The sequence below is a fragment of the Nilaparvata lugens genome, chromosome X, assembly GCF_014356525.2.
Source record: "Nilaparvata lugens isolate BPH chromosome X, ASM1435652v1, whole genome shotgun sequence".
NCBI lineage: Eukaryota > Metazoa > Arthropoda > Insecta > Hemiptera > Delphacidae > Nilaparvata > Nilaparvata lugens.
The window spans coordinates 26,008,957-26,021,003 of record NC_052518.1 but is presented as its reverse complement, the minus strand read 5'-3'; the positions used below and the strand labels follow the sequence as shown (position 1 = coordinate 26,021,003).

General features: G+C 33.5%; 1 protein-coding gene across 2 annotated transcripts in view; it reads left to right on the top strand.

Annotated features, from left to right (window-relative positions):
• The window catches only part of LOC111043546 (putative fatty acyl-CoA reductase CG5065), a 94,485-nt gene that overhangs the window by 57,771 nt on the left and 24,667 nt on the right, over positions 1-12,047 (top strand). The gene's annotated exons all lie outside the window — the stretch shown is intronic.

Here is a 12,047-nt window from a genome sequence, read left to right as displayed (position 1 = left end):
CGTCAGACTGACTGCAATGGCTGAATGATAAGCGTTGGTGTTCTTTAAAAGAAATGCTGACAGTTTAATTGAATATCACAGTACCAGTTAATTTCAATTTGTAAGCTTACAGCTCTCAAGTTAACACACACTTTAGTCTATAGTCTATACTGTATAGTGTATACATACAACCTGATCGATTCAAATCCACAAGGAGATTTATACATGTTTATAGCCCTTCAAACAAGCATATAGTCCTTGTATGGGCCTTCAATAGGGTATCGTTCACTTATTTGTTTCTACTGTAGTTATTTTGTTTTTAGGGAACAAATTATTTGAATCGAGATCGAACGCCTATTAGTCGATTGAAAGTATTGACTAAACTCTTACTTTGTCCAAAATGAGATAGTGGTATTGTTGTGTGGTGTAATTTGTATTTGTCGAAGTTTATCCTCAGAGTAACCTGAGATCGATGGTCTCTGTCTATTAAGTCTGCATAGCTTGAAAATAATCGTGAGATAAGTTATTGCAATTATTGCACATCGATTTATTTTTTGAAGAAACAGTAAGAAATAATTATATTGTGATTCGATAAATCAATTAATTTTATTATATCATAAAACTTATAGAAGCTAAAGTGCCCGTAGAATTAAGTATATTCGAGTATGCAAATGTAGAGCTATATTACAAAAGAAATTGAAATATTCATGGAACAGTTGTATTGCATGACAAATGAAGGCTGAATAACAAAAATTTTTTGGTGAAATTTTAATAATTATTAACATAAATTTAGTGTTTGTAGTGTTTCTTGTAAGTGTCCATAATAAGATAACAACAGATAAACGATACATGGCATGATATTATAACATACATGATATCTTACGAAATTGTTAGTTTTCCTGTAAGTTTCGGTTAAAAAATTATATAACCGATACATTCCACGATATCTAACAAGTTGTCTGGGTGACTCGTGGTTTGAAACAGCTCAACTTGGAAGAAACGTGTCTGAGGAAAAATGAGTGAAAAATACATCTTAGTAGAGTAGCCTCTGAGTACCCTCTTCACTTGATAGCGAAAAAGGCGACTCTTGAAAAATTCGGCATGAATCTTATTCGCGGTGTTTCGTATAAAACCTCACAGATTAGCTTCAGTCATAAATCATGATGATTTATATAAAATAATGATTAGGTGTACATGTGCCCTCTCCTTCTTCACCATAAGTCATGGATAATCCCTCATTATAATATAAACTAAGATAACAACAGATTAATCGATACATGACATGATAATGTAATTTAAAGCCAATAATCAAATTCTAAGCCTAAAAGCATAGATAATAGATAAATCCTGTCCTAGCTTTCAGGAAAGCTATCCTTGATTCGTGAGTATGAAATTATTCTAAATAATAATTCAGTACATAGTACCAGAGACAAGAATAATATAGTACTTATCCTTCATCTATGAGTACATAGAAAGTACAATACTTTTTATCTTGTCAACAAAAAATGAAAAAATAGTGCTTAGCTTGAAAGCACCACAGTAATATCGACCACTTTTATTGACCCTTATAAAAGTACTCGCGTAGTCTTTCTAGACATAACTACTCGCTTGGGGTGTTTGAAACAAATATTTTTGTACCTGTATGCTCAAAAATTCTATAGATCATCAATATTTTTCTTATTTTCTTCTCTGTTATATTCAACCATTATCATAGAAAAATTATGTTAAATGTCTGTTCAAGTTGAAAGGAAGTACCATAGAGAGAAGTTAACAATCCCTAGAAAAGAAGCATTCATTTCCTATGAGAAATATATTAGGATTCTGAAAGTCCCATTTTTCCAGTTCAATTACATTATGTACATGTTTATTGAGCTTATTGTTATAAGCTATTATGAATGAGATGCTATGCAAATTCTGGACACATAAGCGACCAAGAAAAAGTATAAAATAGTTTATATTTAAATGTGCAACTAATTAAGATTCTAGCTCTCTTATTAAATAGAATACTCACTTTTTTATAAACATAATAGAAGGATAACAATTAATAAAATATTACTTCCACAAATGAGATGAGTATAATGAACTAATTGTTCACTATCTTTGCAGTACATAAATGTTATACATATATATTACCATATATATATTAAAATATATTGAGTACTCGCCTAGGGTGTTGTGGACACTCCTGCCAAGTTTGACATAGCTGTATAATCCAACAAATCAACAACATACTGTAGATATTATAAAAACTACTGCTATCAATATCTAGTTTAAAGGTACTGAGACAAAGATCTAATCACCACATCGAAAAAAAATGAAATGTACAATTCTGGGGTGTTTTGAACATCCCATGCGAGTATACAAGGGTTCAAAACCCTGAATGTCATCGTAACTAGTAGGTTAAATACGCTGATGAATATTGAAAATGTAACAGGTGTTTGAAACACATGTGACATTCGTTGGTATATGAGTCTAAATCTGAGAAATATTCAGTGATTCAGTGTGTTTAAACTGGCCGGTGAAAATGCAAGTTGTATTTTGTTGAATTGTGTGACAGGAAGTGGAGAAATATACAACTCGGTGAATAGCTTTTATAACGAGCGAAGCGCAAATTCCGTTGAAAGAGATACTTAGAATCTCCCCCAAGTACTGACCCGAAGGGATGCAATTATTTTCATGAATGAAATTCCAGCGTCTGAAATGTGTAGCAACTTTCTGCGCAATGAGGAAACCCCGATTGTATATTTATACTTTCTCTCCCCGTCGAGGGGAATCCAATTGTAGACTTCCGCCCGTCCGTTGCCGTGGAAAATAGTATCGATTGCAATTCTGTATCAGTTCGGAGAAGCAGCTACAATGCTCTTCAAACTTCTAATACCCACTCTAAATGAAGTTCCACCTCTGTCCTTGCAACAAACGTATTCCTGCTACCTATAACGAAACATTCGCGACCCTTTTCTAGTGAAAGTAGGTTACACATTTATTTCAAGATCACGGTTACAAATCAGAATACGCTGATTCCAAATAATTTCAACACGTTTTCATTACACTTCATTCAATAATGATTTATTGCTCTTATTATTTACTCATCTTATTCCTTATTCGTTTTATCAATGAAATGAAAATGAAAATATTTCGTGGAATTAATACTCATAAGTTCTGTCATTTCATCTTACGAGGATCATACATTAACTTTTCATAAGTTCTGTCATTTCATCTTACGAGGATCATACATTAACTTTCTCCTCCTTTGCCTTTTTATATCGTTTTTTTTTCGATAGAGTTATTTTACTTCGATGAAGAAAATAAATTGAAAAGACATTCCCTCTACAGAGACAGTCTCTCTTCATTCATTGTCATTAAAACGTTCTTTTTTCTTTCAGGTTAGAAATTGGACAAAAATCGAATCCTTGCTTTACATATTAAATGAATTCGATTCGATTTCCAAATTTTTTTATTTACTCAGTCTTTTCCCGACGACGGCTCTGTTCTTGGTAGAAGTAAAATTCACAGATTCTTCATTAAATCTGCTTAATACCTAATTCTTCAACTGATATGAAAATTGGACAAAATCTAGATTTGGATTACATTGTTAGACAAATCTCAAAATTAGAAAATTTGCAATCGATCTTTGAATATTATGATCCCATCCTCAATTCATCATCGTAATCGACTCTCATCATCATCATTCCTGTCATTACCCACGCCCAAGCAATATGGACATCAAACTCAGCAGCAAAATTTGACAGTGAATAATTGTGCAAAATTGAATCGATTGAAAGTGTGATGATGTGTTAAAGGATGAATAAACCTATTTTCTAAAACCAATTAAGAAGGGAAAAAGAACCAAGAAATAGAAGAATAGAACCAATTAAGAATAAGTAGAGAAAGGAGAAAAAATAATAAGATTCAACGTCAACTCAATCTCTACTAATTCGAGATGATAAATAATGTAAAACTGGTGGTATATGTTTGAATTGATAAGTGGAGGGGAGTTTAGATTGTTTTGAAAGTGGTGATGGGTTGGCATTGGACTCCAACAATGGACAGCACAACTTTTGACCAAGTTGAGAAGAGGGTTGATTGTCTGGGTCCGAGTGTCGTGACGTATGTTGTGTGATTGTATGAAATATTGATCGTCATCTAATATAATCAGGGTAATGGCAGGACGTGAAACATTGATCGTTGCATGGTTTGGGGTCCTGTTGCCTTGTTTTCTGTGTCTGTGCAATTGCATCATTCTCGGCAATTCACCCTATGTGATGTGTTTACTCTTTCAGTAGACACAACTAGTCTAATCACGTGATCGTATATTCGTTCCTACCGCTTTATACCAATATATACAGTGTTCTGAATAGACTCGTTTATTATGATGAAGGGATCAACATCAACAAATCACATACCGAAATAATCACGATAACTCAGAAAGTACTGACGTTCATGAAAATTCAATGTATCGTAATTGCTCCATATCTATCTATATATTATGTTGTGTGCATTTTATATAGATATAGAAGTGAAATGGCATTGATTCATAATCAACAGAACTGAAAATGCACTGTACCAAATAAGTTTAAATTTGGCAGGTATGTTCAGTAAGCCTTAAAGAGGCGCACTGAGAACGGATTTGAAAAAAATACAAAGATACGCCCGAAATCTGCGTTTTTCCAACGTTTCTCAGCTTTTTCATGAACTAGTTGACAAAAAATGTTCAAATTTGGTACAGGAGTTCCACTTGGGTCTAGAAAGTTTGTCTTGAGAGGACAAAATTACTCCAAAGATACGCCCAAATTGGTGTTTTTTCAGCGTTCTTTTGCGTTCTCTTAGCTTTGTCGATAGTAAGTAAGCAGAGAATGTTGGAATTTGTTAAAAATTCTCAGCTAGGTTTTAGAAAATTGTATTAGAAGGCCTTCAAAATTCCGCCGACGATACGCCTGAAATCGGCGATTTCCTGTTTCTTCTCAGTTTTATGAGAAGTAATAAGATTTTGTCAGAAAAGTTAGATATTTGGTATTGTGGCTAAAGGTGTACAAATGTTTTATTGAGTGTGCTTGGAAATAATTGGGAACGCCAAATATAATCGGCATTTTTCCAGCATATTATGCATTTTCCAACTTTTGGAGGAGCAAATGAACAGTTTAGATCTGATAGAAAGATTCAGAGTCTAGAGAGGTTGTGTAGAGAGGTCTTCAAAATTCTGCCAAAGGGTTTTCAGGAACTACTGAAGTTGAAAACCTAAACTCGATAAACATGTTTTGTTTGGGTAATGGTTTGCTAATTTAGAGCTCAGAGGGTAGGACTACAGTTTTTCAAGTACAATAGGAACTTTGAAGGGTGAATATGAATGTTTTATAATTTCTGTACATTATTTTTTTCGAAGAAAGAATTGGACTGAATACAATAATTCTCATCGTGGGAAATAAATTCTCTACGTGGGAAATAATTTTTATATGCAGAAATTGTTTCAACCCTAAGCTATATTGTTAATGTCAACATTTTCGATAGCTAATTGATAGGAAACGTTCAGCTAGCTACAATCTAATATCTAAAATATTTTTGTAGAAAGAGAGCTTCAAAAGTTCGTCAGCGATTCGACCAGAATAGGCGTTTTCCAGCATTTTTCTGCGTTCTCTCAGTCAATTAGATAGAGCTTGAAAGTCTGTTTATTACTACAGTATTTAACGGGAAAAAGCAAGCTCAAATGAAGTATTCAGGCGAGCGAAGCGAGTCTGCTGTTCTCAATTCTGTATGATACAGTCGGGATCCAGGGATAAGACAAGCGGAGCGAGCCTGCCGGCTAGTGTTTAATATGTTTCACCTCTGTGCATCATGAATATTAGCACAGTAAGAATCTGATCAAAAGTTGGAAACCTTGGAATTCTTAATTTAAAAATATCTTTAGACCCGGAACTTTCACCTGGCAACTTTTCTGAATCTTTTGAAATTTGTCAGGCTCTTTCCATTTCTATTCTAAATCCCGCACAAACTATCCCAACTGAATAAAGTTGTTCGTACCAGTTCTATTAACAGGTTGTTTTCATATTAAACCTTTTTCCATTATCTATTACCTTGACCACTCATGAATCTTCACCCACCAACAAAACAAAAATTTTCAAAATGATCCAACTTTCAAAAAAAATTGAAAAGAGTAGCTTGAAAATACCAATATCATTATTTTCTTCAAAGCACTGTGGTAGTTCGCTGTGAGTAGATAGCTTATCGAGATAACCTTTCCGAAATCCTTTTCGTTGTGACTCAGGGTGATCTTGAACTAATCCAAATTTTATTTCATACATTATCATCTATTTTAATACTTCAACTTATTCTCTGTTTTTAGTTTCAACTATGCCATTTACGTACTTTTTGGTTCATATTTCGTTTCAAATATTTTCCTCTGTGACTCGTAAGAAGTGGCTATAATCACAAAAATAGGTAATTTTTATTTTTGAAAGAGTTATGAGGAAAAATTTAGTCTGGATTGCTCGCCTACAACAGAGATAATTACTGCTCTCTGACTATCGATGCCAATCCGAATTTTCATTCATTAAAATGAATTTTCTTTCCTAATTAACGAGACATCTTTATACAGCATTGAAAGCCTTTTGTTAGCTCAATGTTCACGATGTAGTTAAGCCACCAAAAATAAGTGCCTTTTTGAGGGAAACGAAAGTAACGTCAGGCTCGTCTCAACTTCAGAAAATTCGTGCAAACTTTTAAAATATAATCCACTTCGCTCGGAAGAAAACCCTCTCAGCAATTGCATTAGACTAGCGTTGCGCCGGTTATGTTCAAAATAGATTTGAAAGGTAGTCGATAAGCTCAAACTTTCAGACTTATTAAAAATGTTTATAAGTTTCTAATTTTAGCTCGGAACTGCAAGACGACTTTACTAAGAAGTGTGGCTGAAAATTCTTGGAACTAGCACTCGACTAAATCATCACGAAATCATTTTGCCGGCGTCCATATTAAATTGATTGTGTAGCAGCCATTTTCTTAATGGTTTGAACACAATGTTTATCCATCTGATCCTGTTTATCCATCTGTTTCCGTTCATTATTCTCCAAGATACGATAGCAAATATCAAGAAAAGTAAAGTAAGTAAGTAAAACATCAAACATTTCTTTATCAAGATATATTATATGGTATCGAATGTTTCCTATCCATTAAAGGATGTTTCAATCATATCAATATAGAAAAGATCTTGACGTAACAGTACTTGGAAAGTGAAAAAGGTCCACTTGTACTCCAATATTATTCATCATTTCTCAATTTCAGCCCACTTGAGAGGGGATTCCCAATTTCCCATAAAACTCAGCCACTCAACACAAGTGCCTACGAACAGAATTCATATCAACATCACATCATGCTTGATTGAAATCCTCTTACCAGTCAAGTTAGGTGAAGATAAACGTTGTATTTCCTCCCCACTGTTTGGAGTACTGCTTTTTATTGAAGGAGGTTCACCAATATTCATTGGGTTTCCTTTTCCATAATATTCAGATATTGTTTTCATATTACATATAGTTTCTATTTTTTTCAGATCTATTCAATTCAATGACTCAGGGATTCGTAGGTTTTTAGTATCCAGTTTAGACACAAAAATTGATGTTTTCAATGTTGATCTATTGAATGAATTATTATAATTTACACTGCTTTTTTATGATTCTTGCAATGCATGAACTGAGAAATTATTCAATAATATGGATGTGATGTTGCACTCACAAATGACTTCAGAATTTCCACTGAGAAGTTGAAATTGGAAAATTGATTTATATAGTTTTAGTCCATAGGCGAGTAAAAACAATAAAAGATATTTGAGTTAAATAAGAAAAATGGTATTCAGACATGATACGAGACTCAATGGAATAAAGTTCATTCCAAATTCTACTCGAGTTGAATGCAATTACATTTCCAATGGCTGATAGATAGTTTCTGTAATTGAATCAAGCGTTGGTTAACAATTGGAATTTGATAGTAGTGATTCGCCGGGAATTTCAAAATGAATCAACACACCACAACAATTTTATTGGATGCCATTCCTCACTAAATTATCGTTTTATCAGGTAGGTACGTGGAAGCTGTAATAAATCTTCAAAATATGCAGACGATGAAGCAGGGTATTTGGATATTGAATTGCATCCATTTATAGAACGATCGGTTCAATTTTCAATACGATGGAATTGTCTGGAATAAGAACCAAGTTTTCCGTGTTCATTCCATTAATATCGTTTTCCTTTCATCTCTGTTATTAATGTCGGAGAATAAATAGAGATGATAAATACAGTTTCCTGTCTCCATTTAAACTGCAATAATACGTTATAAGGTACCATTTGTCTTAAATGACAAATTAAATTGCTTCTTCACAATGCAATTATATTCTATCTATTATTGTCTTTTATGTGAACTTATATTATTACGTGAACGTTTTGTTTTTAGAATTGTTGGGAACATCGGTATTGTTATATTGTCAATGTGATATGAAATCGGCAATTGTTGATCACTAATATTAAAGTTACACATTTTGTTGTTGATATTTTTCAATAAGAATAATTAATGATTGTGGGCTGAATCATAAATATTAAAGTGGGTTATTGAGAATGCACTTCCTGTTCGTGCATTTTATTCAGCCCACTTATTTAACCCCCTATCAAATCTTTCAAAAGTATTTTCCTTCAATGAAACCCAGTAGTTAGAACTGTCAGTAGTTCTGATCTGAAAGTTATCCTTTGCCATGGTAGCTGCTTGAGGCCAGCTCCACTAACTGACAATACTATGATTTCCTCAATCATATTTAGTGGTGGTTCGGCACCTACTTTAAACTAAAAGTCATTATGATGTTGATAAAAATATCAACTGGTGCCCAGTGAGTATTGACAGTGAGTATTACAGTGAGTATTACATTCTATCCTCATTGCTTGTGCCCCGAAAACTACAACTTTGTTGTCGTTTTGACAGAGGAAGAATACCTCTTAAAAGAATAGCTCGTAAATTGAGCTCTGTGACAGTACAACAAGACTGCTTTCTAATTTCCAGGAATTATATTTGTATTTCTAATTCTATTTTGTGAAAAATCTGAGAAATAAAATTTATTGAGACGTTTGTTTAAGAATAATACATTGAGAACACTCACGTTCATTTCAATACTTTGTATATATCGTGCTTTTATTTGTCGTACGACAACGCATCAATGAGAACGCAGCTTTGAATGTAGAACGTAAATCGTAAGATACCGCAATGCCACCTAGAAGAGTTCAAATAACTTGTAGTCTTTCAAGTTTTCTAAGGATTGACTAAAAAAACATTTTGGAATTTTGCAGTTGGACTTTAATTGGCACTAATATTTTGGTGCATTCATTTGTTTTCAAACATTTATTTGTCAACATGAAACAAATCCAAAATATTTTTCTTATCACAAATACAAAATATACTGTAGTTGACAATTGATTCTCATTAACCTCAAGCAACTTTACAGTACCATTAATTCCAAAGCTGAAATAAGTAGTATAGACTATCCAGAGTCTCCCACGAAAGGTGTAACAGCTGAAGACCATTCTTTATGAAATTTGTAACAAAAAACGACAGTAAAATTCATTCAATTTGTTCCTTTGTTTGACGTTTTTGAACTTTCTTTAAGCGCTCAAAGTTGAAAAAATTACGATTTAGTCATTAAAAGTAGTATTCGTCAAGTTCAAACACTTTGAACGCTCATAAAAAGTTCAAGAACGTTTAACAAAGGAACAAATCATATGAATCGTATTGTAAGTTTTGTCCTCTTTCCAACCATATCCTTAGAATTAGATTTTGATAAATAGTTTTTCTAGTTATTGACCTTTTTCTCCAAAAATATCGAAAAATCTATATATCTCGAAAACTAAAGTTGGTATAAGGGAATGTTTCAAGACCTTTTTTGTTGAAAATCATGTAGAAAGTATGTTCTTCGGCTGTTATACCTTTCTTGGGACGCTCAGTATCACAAATAGCTGGAACAAGTAGTGCCACTGTAGTCTGACAAAATCATAAATTTCCACCTTTGTGTTACAGCGACCATAATTCATTATACACTGATAACAGAATGCTGCTATTCATTCCCTGCTTTTGTTGAACAAGAACAAGTTAACTACTCGATAACGTTGCGTTCCGTTTCTAGAACTGATGAAAGCTACATTTGTTGAACAAAACCTACAACTGTCGATTTTCTCCAACAATGCAATCAGTCATAGTTTGTATACAGTGTACTAGGCAGCCATTGTATCATTTTATACACTAGTATACATATCTACTATATAGAGTTCTAGGTAGGATCAATCATAGTTTGTATGCAGTGATGTTGAGCACATTGAATTGTAGGTGTGCGAGAAGAAGAAATTTGAATGCACACCAGTAAGGGAGCTGCACTATGACTTGGGGCTTGCAAAGCCAACGGAAGTAAGGAATTTTAATGACTGCAGGTGGAAGTGTAGAAAGTGAAGCAGGGAGCCCTGGATACACCTGTTGTGACCTACAATCAACTTTGGTTGAGACTCACGCCGAAATAGCAGACCGATTAAAGTCCTCAACTCATTCCTACACGAATTAACACCAAATGCTTCTATTCTCTCTGAAATTTCGTGATTTACTGTCGCTTGGTCGCTTATTGTGGTCAAAATAATTGTCTTATTCTCTACTGTATTATCAATACTGAAATTAACATTTCTAATTGTCCTTTCCTTCTCATAGGCAGCCCATAGATATAGAAAAGAAGATAGATATTTAAAATATTTCAAACAAAACCGGATAAAGAGCCTATAGATTAGGTATTCAGGAGTAGTGAGCATCGAAATCACTCCCGGTGGTTTGGAACTCACCTTGTAAGGTAGTTGAACCTCTCTCACTCACGCACAAGCCTAGAGCTCATGTAGGCATAATTCTCAACAAAAAAGAAAATAAATGGTAGAATGTGGATTGATGATGTGTATGTATGCTTACATAGAATACTTTTTGGATTCATGTGCAACATACAGAGTGGCCCAAGTCACTTACTCATCACATGCCTGACATTACGTCAGGCATGAGGTCATAAGTTGTGACTCTTGGGCCAATATGTATGTGCATTTATGGCTAAAGAAAAATGATGAAAGTGTCCTATAAACTATATAGTCGATGAAGATATATGTAGATGAAGATATACATAGCGTTAAAAAAAATATCTCGCTCGCAGACATAATCTGATGATTTCTGCACAATACTGACAATACAACCCATTTCAGAAGATATTCTGACTAAAAGCTACTAAATTCCGAGACTAGTTGGGATAAAGTAGTATAGATTTAAAAATAATTGATAACCAGTCGGCAAAAGCAAGAAGTAGTAAACCTGCCTTTATTTGCGATCATTTTAGGTGATCAGACTTTGAATAGGTTGTCCGGAAGAAAGGTTTTCATAGCAATTTTGGCAAATTCTCGAAGTGAGAGATTTCTCTGCACCTCTACGTTTATCTATATCTAAGATGTAGTGCCATTTGAGATATAATTCTATTATAATACAATATGCAATGTGATTCACGAATATTTTTGTAAAACGGAACAATTTTCTATTCGAAATGGAGGGTAGGCTCTGTATGACGGTCTCAACTTTAACTAAGCTCTGATAATATGAATGAATTGTTTAAAAATATAACAACTTGGGTAATTAGTTCAGGAAAACTGTCACTTCTGGCACTAGACGAATTAATCACTTGATATAAAACCGATAAACTTTTAAAATAAGTTCAGTGATTTTACTCCACTACTCCACAATAAAAGTTATATTTCAAAAGATTATTTGTTAAGATTGTTTTGAGTTATAGAGGACAATAATTAATGGAGCATTTATCACTTTTACTTACAGTAAAGTATAAAAAACACAATAAATTCAGCAATATTACTACACAATAAATGTGAATTGCCTTTTATCAGTAGAGAATTCGTTGGATGAGTAAATTTTCACTCATGAAAATTCTCTGTGGGAAATATAGGATTAATGGTTTACCAGGATGCACAAAACCCGGAAAACAGTCTTTCCCAAACATAATAGAATCTCTAAACAAGTTC